The following is a 20,934-nucleotide window of genomic DNA, read 5'->3' as shown; positions in this document are numbered from 1 at the left end:
ACAAAAAGATGTTGGGGATAGCGAGTCAGTTAGAGAGGGATAGAGAGAAGGGAGTTTACCAGAAAAAGCACAATAAATTGTTATGCAGATTTGTCATTCTCCATTGATAGTGAAAGCAGGTCTGGTATAGTTAGGAAAACACTCTTACAAATGCAGATTTTCCTTACAATGTAAATGTCCTCTTAGCAAAGTAACTTTTGTTTGTTTTTCAGAGCTTCTCCCAAATCTGTTATTTCTAAAAATTAACCAGCATAAAATAATATCCCAAAGAGTCATAATTTGGGGTGGCCAACTCTGCTGCTCTTCACTGTCCTGGGATCCCATCCAGTACACATTACATTTAGTCTTCGGTTCTCCTTAGGCTCCTCTGGTCTGACAGTTTCTCAGACATTCTTTCTTTGTTTTTGATGACCTTAAAAGTTTTAAGAAGTACTGGTCAATTGTGTAGTAGATTCTAAAAAATAAAGTAAACAAACAACAGAAACAAACAGATACCAAAAACATTTTGATGATTGCCAGATGGGAGGAGGGGGAATAGGTGAAGGAAGAAGGGATTAAGAAATACAAATTGCTAATTGCAAAACAGTCATGAGGATGTAAAGTATAGCATAGAAATATAGTCAATAAAATTGTAATAACTATGTATGGTGTCAGATAGGTACTAGATTTATCAGGGTGATCATTTCTTAAGCCATATAAATGTTTAATTACTATGTTGTACACCTGAAACTAATATAATATTGTATGTCAACTGTAATTGACAAAAATATTTCAAAAATAAAAAAATAAAAAGGGAAAATAAAATAAAGTGGAAAAGGCAGAGTCAACTTTAATAATTAATGTAAGGGATGAAGGTGAGATCAGGAGGTATAGTTAATAGGGAATATTAAGACTTTAGGAGTTTGTACCAGGGAGAAAACCAGAGATCCCAGGCTGCTTCTAGAGGATCTTGAATGAAGGTCTAGGCTGTCAGGTAGACATAAGAGGTTAAAAATAGTAAGGAGTAGGGTAAAAGAAGAATGATTAAAGTTGGGCATTTCTCATAAAAGATTAGGCATGGGGTCAGTTTCTTTACTTTCAGAATCTCTGCTTCTCATCCTGGATACGACATTGTCACGTGTAGTCTAGTTTCAAAGATGGGTTCTGAGGTCCAATATTCATCTGGCGTCTGATACTTCTTTAATGATAAAGATAAATCCAGGTGTCAATACCTTGTAATTTGGCAGCACAAAGATTGGTTAAAAGTATCTGATAAGGTCCTTTCAACAAAGTTGGAGGGAGTTTTTGAGTTGATGCCTTTTCCAATAGACAAAATCTCCTGGTAATAAATGGGGAAGCTGATCTTTGTCTCTCAGGAGGGCACCCTGAGAGCAATCTTTAATGATGTTAGTTATTTTGAAAGGTATTGTTGATGGAACACTGACTAGGTAGTTGTCACCAAAAGGATATATCCAGGAAAAGGAAAAAGTACTGTAGCAGCATGAGAATGTGCGGACGCCATGAGCCACATGCACATTCTGGCTGTATGCCAAGAGGGAGGAGATATATATATATATATATATATATATATATATATATATACACACACATATATAAGCAAGGAGACAAGAAAGTTAGAACCATAGAGTTTTATGAAAAGGAAGTTAGGACCATAGTGTTCAAGGAGCCCAGCTCCACCCACAGGCCTCCCAGCCCAATTAGTTTCCTGAAAGTCCCAGTTCATCTTTATCAGTATTAATTAATTCTTGACGATATTATAAAAGATCTCCTTTTATAATAGTTTGTGGACAACGTCCTTCAGTTACATGCATAGGTCTTCCTGTTATTATTTCATGTTATTATTCCAAAATGAGAAAATTCATGTTTACCATGTGGAGTGGATTGAAGATTAAGAAGAACCAAAGGGAGACCTTTGGGCCATAACAGTCCAAATGCCATGCAAATCTTGGCCAGTTAAGATTTAATTAAGATGTTTGTGCAACCACCAAGCCAGGAGATTGGGGATGATATGCACAATGGAAGTGTTGGTAAATAGGCCAGATTTTGTAAATGGCTTGGATAACCTGTCACATGAAATGAGTTCCTCAATCACTGTGTAGTTCTGGAGGGACTCTTCAAGTTGGTATAATCTTTTCTAGCAAGACTTTAGCTGTGGCCATGGTTGTAGCCTGATGGCAAGCAAAATTATATAGCAGTTTGTATTTTTAAAAAGGCCACCTTTATTTTCTTTCATTCTCTGTGAGCAGTGTTTTAGTTAATTTCTTGGTGTTTACATTTCAAAGACACCATAAGAGTCACAACTTTCAGAGATGGAGAAAAACTATAAGTAATTTAACATTTATATTAACAATATATCAACATAAATATAATCAAAGGTTCATTATTATTTATCTGATGTTTCCCACGTAACTTTAACATACCAAATAATCTTAATTAATTTAATTTCCCCCTTTTATAAAGACAGGAAACAAATCTTTGAGGTGTTTCAGGGATCCTTCTGAAAAACTCCAAAGTTCTTAAAAATTGGAAAGGTCAAGAAAAATATTCTATTTTTTGAATCTTGGGAGCTTGTCAAATATCAAAACTTCTAAAACATTTGGTCAAATAAAATCATAGCTCATTGTGGAACGATATTTAAGTTATTCACATCCATGGTGACAATAAATTAAAGAATTTGTAGTCAAATACAGAAAGTTAAATAGTTATAAGGAAAATTTTGTTATTTTAATATTAAGAAGATTCAGTTTACTTAAGTAATTAAAGACCTGATGATAAAGAGTATAGAAAATAATTTTAATAAAACATTATATCTTTGTTTTCCCTTTCTAATCTCTTATTAAATGCATACTAACAGTACAAGAAAAAATAATTATTTTAGCAGAGAAATAACATTGTTTTAGCTTTGCATAAGCACATCATCAATAAATCAACAAACAACAAACAACAAGTGCTGGCGAGGATGTGGAGAAAAGGGAACACTTGTGCACTGTTGGTGGGATTGCAGATTGGTGCAGTCACTATGGAAAACTGTATGGAAGTATCTCAAAAATCTGAAAATGGAACTATCTTATGATCCAGCAATTCCACTCCTAGGTATCTATCTGGAGAAATCCAAAACTCTAATTCAAAAAAATTTATGCACCCCTATGTTTATTGCAGCACTATACACAATAGCCAAGATATGGAAACAACCAAAATGCCCATAGGTAGATGACTGGATTAAAAAACTGTGGTACATTTATACAATGGAGTATTACGCAGCCATAAAGAAGAATGAAATCTTACCATTTGCAACAACGTGGATGGTCCTAGAGAACATTATGTTAAGTGAAATAAGTCAGAAAGAGAAAGACAAATACCATGTGATCTCACTTATATGTGGAATCTAAAGAAAAGAATAAGTGAATGAACTAATCAGAAACAGTTTTGGAGACACACAAGATAAACTGAGTGTTGCTAGATGGGAGGGGGTGGGGAAAAGGGAGAAGATGAGGGGATTAGAAAGCACAGTCAGTAACCACAAGATTGCCACGGGGATATGAAAGTTAATTTGAGGAATGTAATCAATAATGTCATAAAGATTTTGTAGGCTATCCGATGGACACTTGTCTCGTTAGGGAGACCACCTCAGGGAGATGATGTAGATGCCTGATCACTGCACTGTACACCTGAAGATGAAGCTGAACAATAATGAATGTCAACTACAATTATATATATAAATATATCTATTAATATTTACAAGAAGCAGAACACAGCATTAGGAATAGGGACAGTGGAAATGTAATGGCTGTGTGCAACGTCAGAGGGGTAGTGGATGGGGGGAGAGGGATTGTCACTGTGTGTGGGATATAAACGATAAATGTCTAACTATTACATTGTTTTGTGCACCTGAAACTAATAAAAAATGTTAAAAAAGGAAATAAATGAAATAGAGACCAACTAAAATACAGATGAGATAAAACTAAGAGTTTGTTTTACAAAAAGATAAAGGAAATTGACAAACCATTAGTAGGACATAACTAAGTAAAAAGACAAAAGACTCAAATACATACAATTAAAAATGAAAAATAAACAAACACTACAGAGATATATAGGATTATATAAACTACTATGAACAATTATATACCAACAAAAGGTAACCTAGAAGAAATGGATAATTTTCTACAATCATAAAACCTACCATGACTGAATCAGGAAGAAATAGTAAGTCTGAGCAAATAAGGAGATGAAGTCCTTAATCAAAAACCTCCCAACATAGAAAACCCCAGGACCAGATGGCTTCATGTGGAAATTCTACCAAACATTTAAAGAATTAATGCCAATGCTTCTAAAACTCTTCCAAAATATCGAAGAAGAGGAGACATTTCCAAACTCATTCTACAAGGCCAGCACTATCCTTAAGTGAAAGTCAGGTAAAGAGAATACAATGACAGAAAACTGTAGAATAATATCCATGACGAATACAGATTGCTAAAATTCTTAACAAAATATTAACAAACCACATTAAATTCATTAAAATTATTATGCATTGTGGCTCAGTGAGATTACTCTCTGGAATGCGAGTATGGTGCAACATGTGAGGTGGGACAATTAAGTTGGTGAACTTGTTGCAACGATGTTGCTAACTTTTTTGATATTAGAGGGATTATTCATTATGAATTTATACCAACTGGATGATTAATTAACCAAGTTTACTATTTGGAAGTGTTGAAAAGGCTGTGTGAAATAGTTAGATGACCTGAACTTTTTGCCAACAATTCATGGCTCTTGCATCACAACAATGCACCAGCTCACACGGCACTGTCTGTGAGGGAGTTTTTAGTCAGTAAACAAATAGCTATATTGGAACACCCTCTCTACTTACCTGATCTGGGCCCCCGTGACTTCTTTCTTCACCCAAAGATAAAGGAAATATTGAAAGGAAGACATTTGGATGACATTCAGGATATCAAGGGTAATACGATGACAGCTCTGAAGGCTATTCCAGAAAGCGTTCCAAAATTGCTTTGAAGGGTGGACTAGATGCTTGCATCAGGCCATAGCTTCCCAACAGGAGTACTTTGAAGGTGACTGTAGTGATATTCAGCAATGAATAATGTAGCACTTTTTTCTAGGATGAGTTCATGAAATTAGTTTTTATACCTCATGTGCAAATCAATAAATACGACATATTACATTAATAGAATCAAAAATAAGAATCATATGATTATCTCAGTAAATACATAAAAAGCATCCCTTAATGATAATAACCCTCAGCAGATTGGGTATAAAAGGAATGTACCTCAACATTGTAAAGACCATACATGTCAAACCCACAGATAACATTACAGGCAACCCCCGTATAACATGATTGTTAGGTTCCTAAAACTGCCATGTTATGCGAATTCATGTTATACAAAACAAAGAACTAGTACAAAAATTGGGGTTAGTTTCCAAAAATTAAAAAAAACACACATACTATTATACTTTTATGATTAAGAGAAATATCTTTATTAAAGCAATTTTTACCAAAAGTGTAACAACATTAATATGTATTAAATAATGTTTTCTTCACCACTACTACTAAGCACCATTAACCAAGGGCATTTTCTTTTTGACAAGATATCTTTATCCTCTGAAATTAATACTCCATGAACAAAATGGATTTAAAATTCTAATACATTTTAAAATTCTGCAGTAAAATCTGATACGACATCCATGCTTGAATGAAAAATTTCAAATGAGATATCTTGCTCTTAAAAATTTTTATCATGTTCCGTGTTATTTGGGTATTTCCCTAATTTCGAATGAGATATTTTCTGCTCTTAAAGGCTCTTATAATGCTCCATGTTGTTTGGGGATTTCTCTAATTCTCAAATCGTGTTAGAGAGAAACCGTGTTCTAGGATGCCATGTTGTACGAGGGGTTTCCCCAATTCCCAAACAGTGTTAGAGTGAAACTGTATTATAGAAGTGCTGTGTTATATGGAGGTAACCTGTATAATCAATGGAGAAAAACTGAAAGCTGTTTCTCTAAGGTCGGGAAGAAGACAAATGTGCTTACTCTCTCCACTCTTGTTTGATATAGAACTGGAAGTCCTAGCTACACCTGTGAAGCAAACAAATAAATAAACATAATACAAATCAGACAGAAAAAAGTTAAATTGTCATTATTTGCAGAAGATATAACTTTGTATACAGAAAATTACAAAGGCTAACACAAACAAACAAACAAACAAAAAACCTGTTGGAAACAATCAACAAATTTAGTAAAATTGCAGGATATAAAATCAACATACAGAAATCAGTTATATTTCTATACACTAACAATGAAACATCTTGACAAGAAATAATAGAAAACTATCCCATTCACAGTAGCATCAAAAATAATAAAATACCTGAAAATAAATTTAACCAAAACAGTGAAAGATATGTACAATGCAAACTACAAGACTTTGCTGAAAGAAATTGAAGGAGACACAAATAGAAAGACATCTCACATTTATAGATCAGAAGAATTACTATTATTAAAAGGTCAATACTACGCAAAGCTATCTATAGATCCAACAAATCTCTAACAAAATTCCAATGGTATTCTTCATAGAAATCGAAAAACAAATCTTAAAATTTCTATGGAACCAAAAAAGATGCTGGATAACTAAAGTAATCCTGAGAAAGAAGAACAACGTGGGAGGCATCACCTATCCTGATTTCAAGCAGTACTATAAGGCTATAATAATTAAAACAGTATGCTACTGGCATAAAAATAGACATATGGAAGAGTGAAAGACAATAGAGAACCCAGAATTAACCTCCACGTATATGGTCAACTAATATTTGATAAGGGAACGAGGCTCTTCCAGTGGGGAGTGTATAGTCTCTACCAAATGATAATGAAAAAAATGGATAACCACATGCAAAAATATAAAATTGGACCTCTATCTTACACCAACCACCAATATTAACTTAAAATGGATCAAAGACTTAAACATAAAACAGGAAGCCATAAAACTCCTAAAAAAAATAGAGAAGAAGCCTCATGGCATTGGTATTGGCAATGATTTTTTTGGATAGGATGTGAAAAGCACAAAAATCAAGCGAAAAAAATTAAGTGGCACTATGGCAAACTTAAAAGTTTATGTGACTGACATTAGAAACATGGTGGTGAGAGGAGTTCACCTTGATCTCTCTGCTTGAACATACAAGTTGAATAGCTATTATTCAAAAAATGATTCCCTGCACATCACACAAAGATATCTGAGAGATCTGCAAACCGAAACATCTGCAGGTAAGAGAATTGGGGTGAACAGGGGAGAAGGTAAGGGAGAAGAACAAAGATGGCCGCACAGATGCAGCCTGGAGCTTGTTGGCATAGACACAGCTCACAGCTCACTGCGACCCTGGGTGAGGGGAGGATTCAGGCTGCAGGTGCACTCTTTGTGGCCCTAAGCATGCCTACCTGAGTGATCTCTATATAATATGCCTGAACCCAGCGATTGGGGCAGAAATCTTAGGGCAAAGACCAAAAACAAGTGCAACAGCTGTGATCTAGCAGCCCTCATACTGCCAGGCAGAAAACAAAGCCATAGAGCCTGGATACCTCCCCACATCATCCCAGTGCTCATCTCCCTGCACCCTTCCAGAGCTAGCAGCATGTCCCAGAAGATACTGTAGCAGTGAGTGTTGGGTTAAAGACCAGAAATCTGTAGACTTGAGAACTGGAGAGACAGTTCCTCAGTGGTAGATGCACATTTCAGCTAATACCAGTGACAATGGTGCAGATATAGAGGTGAGGCAGCTGTTATCTGACAATCACATTTACTCAGAGGAGAACAAAGCCACAAACAAACCCGTGGCCCCTCGCAGACCACCATGCCCCTACCTTTGTCAGCTGATCACAGCAGGGATGCCCATGACTGCTCAGGAAGCTCTGCATCTAACTGCAGGGGCATCACTGGGATTTCAGAGGCTCAGACCCCATCACCCACCACATTCTCCAATAGGCTAGGTGCACTGAGACCCAGGAAACCTGGTCACGGAGGAGACGCCCAGCTCCTCAGGAAAGCTTCCAACTCAAGAAGCAAAAACAGTACAAGAGAAAATAAAACAACCCAATGTGACCTACTGGAAGACAAAAGAAAGACTATTTCATAACAACTTTCTGCAGAATTCATTCCTGTAGATGGAAGAAAAATAACTAATCAATTGCAATGAACAACCAAGGTAAAAAGGCAGCTAAGAAAGAAAATGAAAAAAATTTAGAAAATAAACTGTAAGACATGAAAATATGTTACTTCAATAAAAGAGAATTCTAGATTGAAGTTCTGAAAAAACTCAACGAGTTGCAAGAAAACACAGATAGGCAGTTTAATTAACTCAAATAAAATCAACAAACAAAGTGAATCCTTTACCAAGCAGATTGAAATTTTTAGAATGAACCAAATAAAATTCTGGAGCTGAGGAACTCAATAAAAGAGTTGAAGAATGAAATAGCCAGCTTAGGAAATAAAGCAGACCAGATGGAAGAAAGCATTAATGATATTAAATGTAGAAATCTGGAAATCATAAGATGAAATAAAAGAGACTTGAGAGTTCAAAAAAATGAAAGAACTGTACAAGAATTATCTGACTCCAACAGAAAGAGCAATATAAAAATAATGGGTATACCAGAAGGAAAAGAGAGGGAGAAGAGCACAGATATCCTATTCAATCAAATAGTCAAAGAGAACTTCCCAAATCTACAGAAAGAACTCGATCCTCAGAACTCGATCCAAGAAGCAAACAGAACACCTAAGTATCTCCATCCAAAAAGGGCTTCTCCAAGGTACATTATACTGAAATTGTCAAAAATTAATTACAAAGAAACAATTCTCAAGGCAGCCAGGAAAAAGAAGTCTGTAATCTACAAAGAAAAGCCTATTAGATAATCATCAGATCATCAGACTTTTCAGCAGAAACTCTACAAGCTAGGAGGAAGTGGAATCAAATATCCAAGCTATTGAAAGAGAGAAATTACCAGTCAAAAAAATATATCCAACAAAGTTATCCTTTAGATATGGAGGAGTAATAAAGACCTTTCCAAATATACACAAGCTAAAGAAAGTTTCCACCACAAGGGCTGAATTACACGAAATACAGCAAGGTAAGAGAAACAAAAAGACGAAACAAACAAACAAACAAACAAAAAAACTATAAGTAAGACAAAAAACAGAAAGACAAAAGTAGGAAATCTAGCAGATAAAAGCATGCCAACCCCTACTCAGAATAGGGTACTATACACTTAAAAAAAATAACATAAAGGTTAAAAGAGATAAAAACGTAAAAAAGAAAATGAGAAGAAAACAATTTGCTAATGCAACTCAGAAAGGAACTCATCACTTCAATAGGGATAATTTGTAGCAACAAAAACACAAAAAGGGAAAGGATAAATGTCTGCATTGCAAAGAAAAATGGAAGTAAGATGCATCTTGAAGAAAAGGACTAATGTATAATATATATGAAATCTTTCTTTGCCATATACTTAATAGTAACCATTAAAAAAAAAATCCAGAACTGAGACACATAACACAAAAGAGTAAACAGGAAGAAACCATAAAATACCATCATACCAAAATAATAAACAGAAATAAAAGGCAAAAAACAATGGAAACACCACGCTACCAGAAAACAAAAGATAAAATGGCCATAGGCAATCCTCATATATCAATACTCATCTCAAATGTAAATGGACTGAACTCCCCAATAAAAAAGCACAGAGCAGCAGACTGAATCGAAAAACAAAACCCAACCATAAGCTGCCTTCAAAAGACATATATCAGCTGCAGGGAAAATATAGACTGAAAATTAAAGGGTGAAAAATGATACTCCAAACAAATGGCATCCAGAGAAAAGCAGGTGTAGCCACAATTATACCTGACAAAACAGATTTCAGGATAAAAATTGTAACAAGAGCTAAATATGGGCATTTCATAATGATAAAGGGGACAATACAACAAGAAGACATAACACTTAATATACATACTCCCAATAAGAGAGCAGCAAAATACATAAAGCAACTACTAACAGAATGAAAGGGAGAAACTGACAAAAACATAATTAAAGCAACAGACCTAAATATGCAATTGATAGCTATGGATAGATCACCCAAACAGATAACCAAAAAGGAAATATGCACCTTAAATGGCATATTACACCAAATAGACATAATAGACATTCACAGAATATTTCATCTCAGAATACCGGACTATATATTATTTTCTAGTGCACCTGGAACATTCTCAAGCTTAGACCATGTTGGGACACAGAACTAGCCTCAACAAATTTAAGAAGGTTAAAATCATACCAAGCATATTCTCCAACCCAATGCTTTGCAATTGGAGATCAACTGCAAGAAGTAAGTGTGGTAAAGCACAATCAGGCAGAGATTAAACAACATGCTATTAAAGAATGACTGGGTCAAAAAAGAAATAAAAGGAGAGAACAAAAGATACATATAAACAAATGAGAATGAAAATACAACTTATCAAAATTATTGGGATGCTGTGAAAGCAGTGAGAGAAGGGAAATTTATATCATTACCGGCCTATCTCAAGAAACAAGAAAAACCCCAAATAAATACCCTAACATTATATCATAAAGAACTAGAAAAAAGAAGAACAAATAGAACCCAATGTCAACAGAAGGAAGAAAATAATAAAAATTAGAGCAGAATTAAATGAAACAGAAAACAAAAAAACAATAGAAAAAAACTTGATGCAACAAAAAGCTGGTTCTATGAAAAGTAATAAAATTGACAAACCAATGGCTGGACTCACTAAAGAACAAAGAGAAAAGACAAACAAAATCAGAAATGAAAGAGGATAAGTGGTGACAGGTACCACAGAAATACAAATGATCATAGAAGAATACTATGAAGGACCATATGCCACTAAATTAAATAACCTAGAAGAAATGGACAAGTTCTTAGCAATATATAACCTTTCTAGGTTGAAGCATGAAGAACTGGAAAAGGCTAAATAGATGGATCTACAGTAAGAAAATTGAAACAATCACCCAAAACATCCCCAAAAGCAAAAGTGCAGGAACAGATGGCTTCACTAGTGAATTGTACCAAACATTCAATGATGATTTAATACCTGTCATCCTCAAAATTCTTCCAAAAAATTGAAGAGGCAGTAATTCCTAACTCATTTTATGAGGCCAAAATTACCGTGACACCAAAACCTGGTAAGGATAACACACACGCACACACACACACGCACACACACACACACACACACTCACTCACTCACTCACTGACTCAATCAATCAATAAGCTACAGACCAATGTTGCTGATTAATACAGACGCAAAAATCCTAAACAAAATACTATCAAATTGGAAACAACAGTACATCAAAAAGATTATACATCATGATAAGGTGGGGTTCATTCCAGGGGTGCAAGGATGGTTCAAAATATATAAATATATCAATGTGATACATCACATAAAATAAAGGATAAAAATCACATGATTATATCAATAGATGCAGAAAAAGCATTTGACAAGATACAACATCCATTTATCATTAAAACACATAATAAAATGGGTCTAGAAGAAAAACACCTCAACATAATAAAGGCCATCAATGACAAAACCTCAGCTAACATCATACTTAATTGTGAAAAATGAAAGCTTTTCCTCTATGATCTGGAAAAATATAGGGGTGCCCCCTTTCACCACTGTTATTCAGCATACTATTGGAAGTTCTAGCAAAGGCGATCAGGCAAGATAAAGAAATAAAAAGCATCAAAACTGGGAATGAAGAAGTCGAATTTTCACTTTTTGCAGATGACATTTTTTTTTTATATAGAAGACCCAAAACACTATTAGAAATAATAAACAAATGCAATAAATTGAACAGCACAATATCAATGTACAAAAATCCATTGCATTTCTGTATACTAACAATGAAATTTGAGAAAAGGAAATAAAAAAAAACATTTTTCCAATTGCAACAAAAGGAATAAAATACTTAAGAATAAACTTAACAAAGGATATGAAAGACTGATACACTGAAAGATACAAGACATTATTTTTTTTAAAATTGAAGAAGACACAAAGAAATGGAAAGATATTCCATGTCCATGGATTGGAAGAGTCAACATAGTTAAAATGGCCATATTACCCAAAGCAGTATACAGATTTAATGCAATCCCCATCAAAAATCCTGATGACATTTCTTTAAAGATATAGAACAGCAACAACAACAAAAAATCATATAGGGTGTGATCAAATAATAGGGTGAGTGTTTAAATTAAAAAAATATTACAGAAAAAGACACATTGCCATTAACCCCCTCAAAATACCCCCTTCACTTCCAAAACAATTATCCCATCATTCTTGCCATTTTCTGAAGCAGTTCTGGAAGTCTTCTTTCATGAGTATCTTTAGTTGTGCTCTTATGGCTGCCCCAATGTCCTGAATCATTTTGACTGTGGGGAAGAGCCAGAAGTCGCACAGTGCCAGATCCAGTGAATAAGGTGGATGAGGACACACCATAATGTTTTAATTTGGCAAAGATTGTCATAAACCAGAAGTGATGAGTGACACGGCGTGTTGTCGTGATGGCGGATGAATTATGGCACACTTTAAAGCACACTTTCTATCAACAGTAGCTCACACCTTACTGACTTCACCAAACAAGTTGAAACTTGTAGCACACTGTTGCTAAGGTTCAACAGTCTGCTTCCCATTTTGAGGATCCCTGCCTTTCTATTGAATGGCACTCAGCAGAAGCATTCACCATATTTGTTGATCACAAAGGGAAAGGCTCCATGCCACACATTGCTTCTGGTACGGCAATTTCTGTCAAATAAAAATATTACAGTGTGTCCTCATCCATCTTATTCACCAGATCTGGCACCGTGTGACTTCTGGCTCTCCCTCAAAGTCAAAATGATCATGAAATGTAAACATTTTGAATGGATTCAGGACATCAAGGCAGCCACGACAGCATAACTAAAGACACAAAAGAGGACTTCCAGAACTGCTTCAGATGGTGGTAAGAATGATGGGCCTAGTGTGTTCAAAGCAAGGAGAAATAGTTTGAGGGAGATTAAAGGCAATGTGTATTTTACTCTATTCTGTTTTTTTTTATTTATTTAAACATTCACTTTATTTCTTGATCACACCTTGTAGTGGTATGGACTCTGAAATGACCCTGAATAGCCAAGCAATCCTGAGAAAAAAGACAAAGGCTGGAGCTATCACACTCCTTGACTTCATCTTATACAACAGTGATAATAAAGCAGCATGGTATTGGCTGATAACCTGACACAAAGAACAATGGAACAGAACTGGGAATCTAGAAACAAACCCACATATATATGGGCAGATAATTTTCGTCAAAGGAGCCAAAACCATACAATGAAGAAAAGAAAACCTCTTCAATAAATGGTGCTTGAAAAATTGAAAAGCCGCGTGAAAAAAAAAATAGACTGCTATCTGTCACAATACACCAAAATTAACTCAAAATGGGTCAAAGATATAAAAATAAGATTTGAAGCAATACATTGCAGTGAAGAAGACATACACACTAAACTTTAGACCCTGTATTTAGAGAGGATGTTATGAATTTCATCTCAAGGCAAGCAAAGTAAAAGCAAAAATAAACAAATGGAACTATATCAAACTAAAAACAACAAAACAAAACAAAACAAAACAAAACTTCTGCAGAGCAGAAGAAATCATCAACAAAACAAATAGGCAACCAGTCGAATGAACGAAGATATTTGCAAACAATACCTCTTATAATGGGCTAACATCCAAAATATATAAAGCACTGATGCAACACAAAACCAAAAAAAAAAAAAAAAACAAAAAAAAACCCACACACACACACAAAAACCACACAAAAAAGCAAACAAACAAACAAAAAATCTAATTAAAAAATGGGCAGAAGACATGAACAGAAACTTGTCACAAGAAGACCAAGGCCATCAGATATATGAATAAATGCTCAACTTCACTAGCTATTAGGAAACACAAATCAAAACCACAAGACACCACCGCACCACAACCACCACACACCTTAACAACAAGATAAGTAATAACAAGCTTTTGAGAGGCTGTGGAGAAAAAGGAAACCTCATAAACTGAGGGTATGTCAATTGGTACAGGTACTCTGTAAAACAGTATGGAGGTTTCTCAAAAAATTAAGAATAGAATTACCATAAGACCCAGCAATCTTTCTTCTGGGTATTACTCTAAAAATCTGAAAACATTTATTTGTAAAGATATATGTACTCCTATGTTCATAGTACAATTGTTCATAGTGGCTAAGACATGGAAACAACCAAAGTGTTCTTCAATAGATGATTGAATAAAGAAGATGTGGTACATATACAGTGGAATATTATCACTCAGCCATAAGAAAAGATCAAATACTACCATTTGAGACAACATGGATGGATCTTGAGATTATCATGCTAAGCGAAATAAGTCAGGCAAAAAAAGTCAAGAACTATTTGATTTCACTCATATGTGGCATATTAAACTAAAATCAACAAACAAACAAACAAAAACTCATAGCCACAGACAACAGTTTAGTGTTCACCAGAGGGTAAGGGGAACTAGAACAGGGTAAAGGGGGTCAAATATTTGTTAATGGAAGAAGAATTGACTTTAGGTGGTTAATACAGAATGCATTATATAGATAATATACTATAGAATTGTACACTTGAATCCTGTATAATTTTACTAACCAATGTCACCCCAATAAATTAAATAGAAATTAAAAGGAAAGTTTGTGCACAGGAAAAGTTTCATTAACAAAATAAAACAAACCACCTACATCCTGGAAGACAATTTTTGAAAAAAATGTATGTCCAAAATATATAAAACTTCATGCAACTCAATAACAAAAAAAACTAAGCAATCCAATTTAAAAAAAAAAAAAGGGCAGAGGAACTATATAGACTTTTTATTTTGGTAAAAAAAAAAAAAAAAAGATATCCAAGTTGTCAACATGATAATATGCTCAACATCAATAATCATTAGGGAACTGGAAATCAAAACTAGAATGAGATATTACTCCCCACTTGTAAGAATGGTGATATTCAAGAAGACAAGAGATAACAAATGTTGGCAAGGATGTGGCAAAAAGCAAACTTTTCTGCAGTGTTGTGTGATTGTAACTGGTTTAGACACTATGGACAACAATTTTGAGGTTTCTCCAAAAATTAAAAATAGATCTACCATATGATCTAGCAATCCCACTTCTGGGTATATACCCAAGGTAAAGAAAACATATTAACAAAGAGACATGCATTTCCATGTTTATTGCAATATTATTCACAGTAGCCATAATATGGAAATGACCTAAATGTCTATAAATGAATGAATGGATAAAGAAGATGTGGTATATGAGGACTGACATTAAGTTCGTGAACCCATTCTAGAAAAAGTGCTACATACCTCATTGCTGAATATCACTATGGTCACCTTCAATGTACTCCCCTTGGGAAGCTATGCGCTGATGCCAGCACCTAGTCCACTCTTCAAAGCAATTTTGGAACTTGTTTTCTGGAATAGCCATCACAGCTGTCACCGTATTACCCTTGATGTTCTGAATGTCATCCAAATGTCTTCCTTTCAATATTTCCTTTATCTTTGGGAAAAGAAAGAAGTCACGGGGGCCCAGATCAGGTGAGTAGAGAGGGTGTTCCAATATAGCTATTTGTTTACTGACTAAAAACTCCCTCATAGACAGTGCCGTGTGAGCTCGTGCATTGTTGTGATGCAAGAACCATGAATTGTTGGCAAAAAGTTGAAGTTGTCTAACATTTTCATGCAGCCTTTTCAGCACTTTCATATAGCAAACTTGGTTAACTGTTTGTCCAGTTGGTATAAATTCATAATGAATAATCCCTCTGATATCAAAAAAGTTTAGCAACATCGTATTGATTCTTGATTTGAAATGACAGAACTTTTTGGTCGTGGAGAACTGGCTGAATTCCACTGTGCAATTTGACGCTTTGTTTCAGGGTCATATTGATACACCCATGTTTCATCACCAGTGATAACACAACCCAAAACATCATCTTGGCTCTCTAAAGGTTTTGGCCAACTTCCACTGTCCTTTGCTTTTGTTCATTGGTGAGCTCTTCAGGACCATTTTTGCACACACCTTTCTCATGTCAAGATTTTCAGTTAAGATTTTCCTAACTGTTTCTCTATAAATGTTTACTTGGTCTAGTATGCTTCTCACAGTCATGATTGTGCAATGAATTGTGCAATGATTTTGATGCACAATTTGACAAATTCTTGCAATGTTTTCGTCAGTTCTGCTCATTACTGGCCATCCTGCCCTCTCTTCATCAGTGACGCATTCTCTCCCCTCAGAAAAACGTTGAATCCATTTGTACATTCTTTTTTCTCCATGAAATTATCCCCATAAACTTGGAGTAGCATGTCCCTGATTTCACTTCCACTCTTGCTGAATTTAACAAGATTTTTTTTTATTTTTATTTTTTTAAATAAATTTAATGTCTGTTCATTGCTCTAATTCAAGCTCAGATATTCTTGTAATGGCACACAAAAACAAGCAACAAGAATTATGAACACCACTCAGCAAGACACCACCACATGTCGACAGGAACACAGCTGTGAGACACTGATATATATGCCTAGGTTATAAAACCTTACCGAGCTGTCTGTATAGTGCTTCCAATGTAAGTATACAGTGGCAAGTTTGTGAAGTTAATTGTCAGACCGCATATACATACAATGAAAACTATTCTGTCATAAGGAAAAAGAAAATTTTGCCATTTGCAACAATATGTATAGATTTTGAGGACATTATGCTAAATGAGATAAGCCTGACAGTAAAAGACAAATATTGTATATTTCTTATATGTGGAATCTAAAAAAAAGCAAATTGTAAAAGCAGAGAGTAAACTGGTGGCTGGGGGTGTGGGGAAATAGGAGAGATGTGTTTAAGTGTTCATACTCACAACTAGTAAATAAAGAAGTTTTGAAGAGCTAATACACAGTACAGTGATTATAGACAGCAAAACTGTATTATAAACATTCAACTTGCTTGGAGATTAGATCTTAATTTTTCTCAACACTAAAAGAACTGATAACTTCCTGACATGATAAAGGTGTTAACAAACACTACAATAGCAGTCATGCTGCAATATAAATCTATCAAATCATTGTGTTGTACACAGTAAACTTGCACAATATTGTATGTCAAATATACCTCAATTAAAAATATATTACGCTAAGCAGAATAAGTCAGACTGAGAAACACTAATACCATATGATCTCACTTATATGTGGAATCTAAAGAACAGAATAAACGAGCAAACAAAACAGAAATAGACTCAGAGATACAGAGAAAAAACTGACAGTTGCTAGATGGGAGGGGAGGTTGGGGATGAGGAGAAGATGGAGGGATTAGAAAGCACAAATTGGTAGTCACAAAATAGTCACAAGGATGTAAAATACAGTATGGGTAATATAATCAATAATGTTGTAAAGATTATGTAGGGTGCCAGATGGGTACTGGACTTATTAGGGGGACCACTTCATAGATTGTGTAAATGACTGACCATTGCGCTGTACCCCTGAAGCTCAAGTGGAATAATATTGAATGTCAACTACACACACACACACACACACACACACACATATTTATATATTCACAGGATGTAAAATACAGCATAGGGAATATAGTCAATGGTATTGCAACAGCTATATATGATGTCAGAGGGGTAGTAGACTTTGGGGGTTTATCAACACGTGAGAGGTGTAAGTGTCTAATAACTATGTTGTTTTGTACAACTGAAACTAATATAATAAAAAAATCAAAAAGGCATATAGCAAGAAAGTAGAAGGGAAAGAGGTTAATATTTACTTTAGAAAAAAAGTTTAAAAAATACAATTAAATTGTACTAAAACTGTCTTTCTTAAAAACATAAAGTTCTCTATTCTCAAACAGCTTTTTGTTTAAAAATTTGAACACACTTTGCATTCATAGATGCAGGATAAATCAGAATTTCCAACGTTCCGTGAATAAAGTAGTTTCAATAAAGTATTATAACTGATTGATTTGAAGATCATGCACTTTTTTAAAAAATGAAGCTCTTTTATACAGTGAGATTACTAAAACTGCCTTCTATTTAAAGTAATTTCTGGATTTGGCTATTTTTCTAATTATTGTGTTTCTTTAGTGTATCTCTCCTTGATCTTATATTAACTTTGATTGCATTTATCAAGACCTGAAACATGACAAATTTTTGATTTGCCACAAAAATATAGAGCCATTTATCTTTCTTAATATAACTGTAGAATTCAAGGTGAATATATAAGTACCTTCATTAAAATATGGAAAAAATTCCCTGAACTGAAAACATTGTGATCAGTCATTAAACGCACAGTCAGGTATTTGCATAGAAAAGTGAAAGTAGTGGAATTTTTGTATGAACTATTACATTCTTTCCTACTTACACCAGCCACAAATGGCATCAAGCAAGAAATTCTTTGAACTGACATCGTGAGCGCTACTTGCCCAAATAATATTGAGGATCTGGTTGCTGAATTGGCCAGGCAACCCCAAGGTCCAAAGTTCCTCAATATAGCAGCTGAGTGGACTGACCCTACATTTTATAAACCATTATGTATAGTAAAATTGGAAAGTGGATACATACAAGCTTGCAACTAGCAAACATCTCCAATTAAAATAGCCCTGACATTTCTGTAAATATATTTGTGAGCATATAAAAATAAATCATATTTTAAAAGAAGTTATTTATTTCTGTTTAGCTCAGAAGAAAATAATCTTGTATCATCCTTTTTATATATGTAACATTATTGTTTAATGGCCTACAGTTTAATAGTGCTGAAATTTTTTTTTAAATCTTTATGTCTTGGAAAACTTTTACTCAGATACACACCTACAGTAATTTTAAAAGAGCAGACAAAATGAAAAATGTCACTCAATTTTTGTGCAAGTCTACCTACCTTTATAGGGACTTGATCCTTGCTCTCTGATATGAGGATCTGCAGAAAAAAATGCAAATGGATATATGACAAAAACTAAAAGACTGATAAGAACATGAAAATGAAAATTAATCCCTGGAAAAATGCGTGCTTATTGTCATCAAAGTAATTAGGTTGCAGAAGAAAACAAAGGTGTTTAACTAATGAAACTAAATATGGCAGGATGACTTTTAAATCCCCAATTTCATATGCCACAAAGAGAACTGAAGTTTAACACATCTTGGAAATATTTGCTTTTCACCTAGTTTTTCTAAGATGTGTCTTGACATATTCTCTGTTAAATCTTTATCAAAAGTCATTGGTATTCTTCCTTGTCGCATCCTGTGCAACACAGGCTCTCAGGAGGCGAGAAGAGGCGGCTTTGGGTTAAGCTATAAGAAAGAAGCAGAGACTCAATGCAGTTAAATGTTAGAGGGCCAAAGGTCTCACAGCCTTATAAGACTGGAGCCCTGAATCAGACGACTGACGGTATTTATTGATTACACACAAGGAAGTTACATTGTTTAAGACACGGTCTGTGAAACTCAACCACTACGTCAGAAAATGACTTCAAACCAAAATTATTTGTCCCAAAACAGCTGAAGCATATAGTCCCTATGGTGCGGTATGCACCTCGCTGGGGGGCAAAATCTCTCGTGGTGAAACAATTGTATGAGCTGAGCAGAAAGAGCTTGATCTTATCGCTCTAAAGACCTCTCTCACAATTAGGTGAGAGGGAGCAGCAAGAGTCAGCAGCAGCTTTTCTCAAGCATGGGGAAAGTGCAGGCAATGCTCCTTCCCAATGTTCCAAGCAGCTCATCGGGGTTCTCAATGGGGTTCCATCTGGCTCGAGTTGTTTCCCCCACCCCATAGGAAATCTTACTTGTCTTTGACTGCAAACCCTTCTTTTGGAGACCAAACAAAGAGACACAAGGTGTAACAAACTCAGTCCCAGAGAAGTACAGTCCCACAGACTCTTCTTTCCTTAAGGAAAGGTGAGGGGGGACAAACGGCTAGGCTGTTGTGTGACCACAGTTCCTTAGTTACTTTCAAATAAAGAAACAAAAAGTCATAGACATAGACAATGGTTTAGTGGTTACCAGAGGGTAAGGGGGGATGGGGTGGTAAATGAGTGTAAACGGGATCAAACTTGAGGTCTGACAATTAAGTTTTCGAACTTGTTGAAACAATGTTGCTAACCTCTTTTTATATCTGAGAGATTATTCATTATGAATTTGTACCAACTGGACAAACAGTTAACCAAATTTACTATTTGAAAGTGCTGAAAAGGCTGCATGAAAAAGTTAGATGACCTGAAATTTTGCCAACAATTCATGGGTCTTTGCATCACAATAATGCACCAGCTCACACGGCCCTATCTGTGAGGGCGTTTTTAGCCAGTCAACAAATAACTGTATTGGAACACCCTCCCTACTCACCTGATCTGGCCCCCAGTGACTTCTTTCTTTTCCCAAAGATAAAGGAAATATTGAAAGGAAGACATTTGGATAACATTCAGAACATCAAGGGTAATACAATCACAGCTTTGATGGCCATTCCAGAAAACGAGTTCCAATATTGCTTTGAAGTGTGGACTAGGCACTGGCATCGGCGCATATCTTTCCAAGGGGAGTACTTCGCAGGTGACCATAATGATATTCAGCAATGAGGTATGTACCATGTTTCCCCGAAAATAAGACCTAATCGACAATCATCTCTAATGCGTCTTTTGGAGTGGAAATTTATGTAAGACCCTGTATTATATTATATTATATTATATTATATTATATTATATTATATTATATTATATTATATTATGTTATACTATATTATATTATAAAGACTAGGTCTTATGTTATAGTAAAATAAGACCATGTCTTATATTAATTTTTGCTCCAAAAGATGCATTAGAGCTGGCTGTCTGGCTAGGT

The sequence above is a fragment of the Rhinolophus ferrumequinum genome, chromosome X, assembly GCF_004115265.2.
Source record: "Rhinolophus ferrumequinum isolate MPI-CBG mRhiFer1 chromosome X, mRhiFer1_v1.p, whole genome shotgun sequence".
NCBI classification, from domain to species: Eukaryota; Metazoa; Chordata; class Mammalia; order Chiroptera; family Rhinolophidae; genus Rhinolophus; species Rhinolophus ferrumequinum.
Note: the sequence above shows the minus strand (reverse complement) of the source record.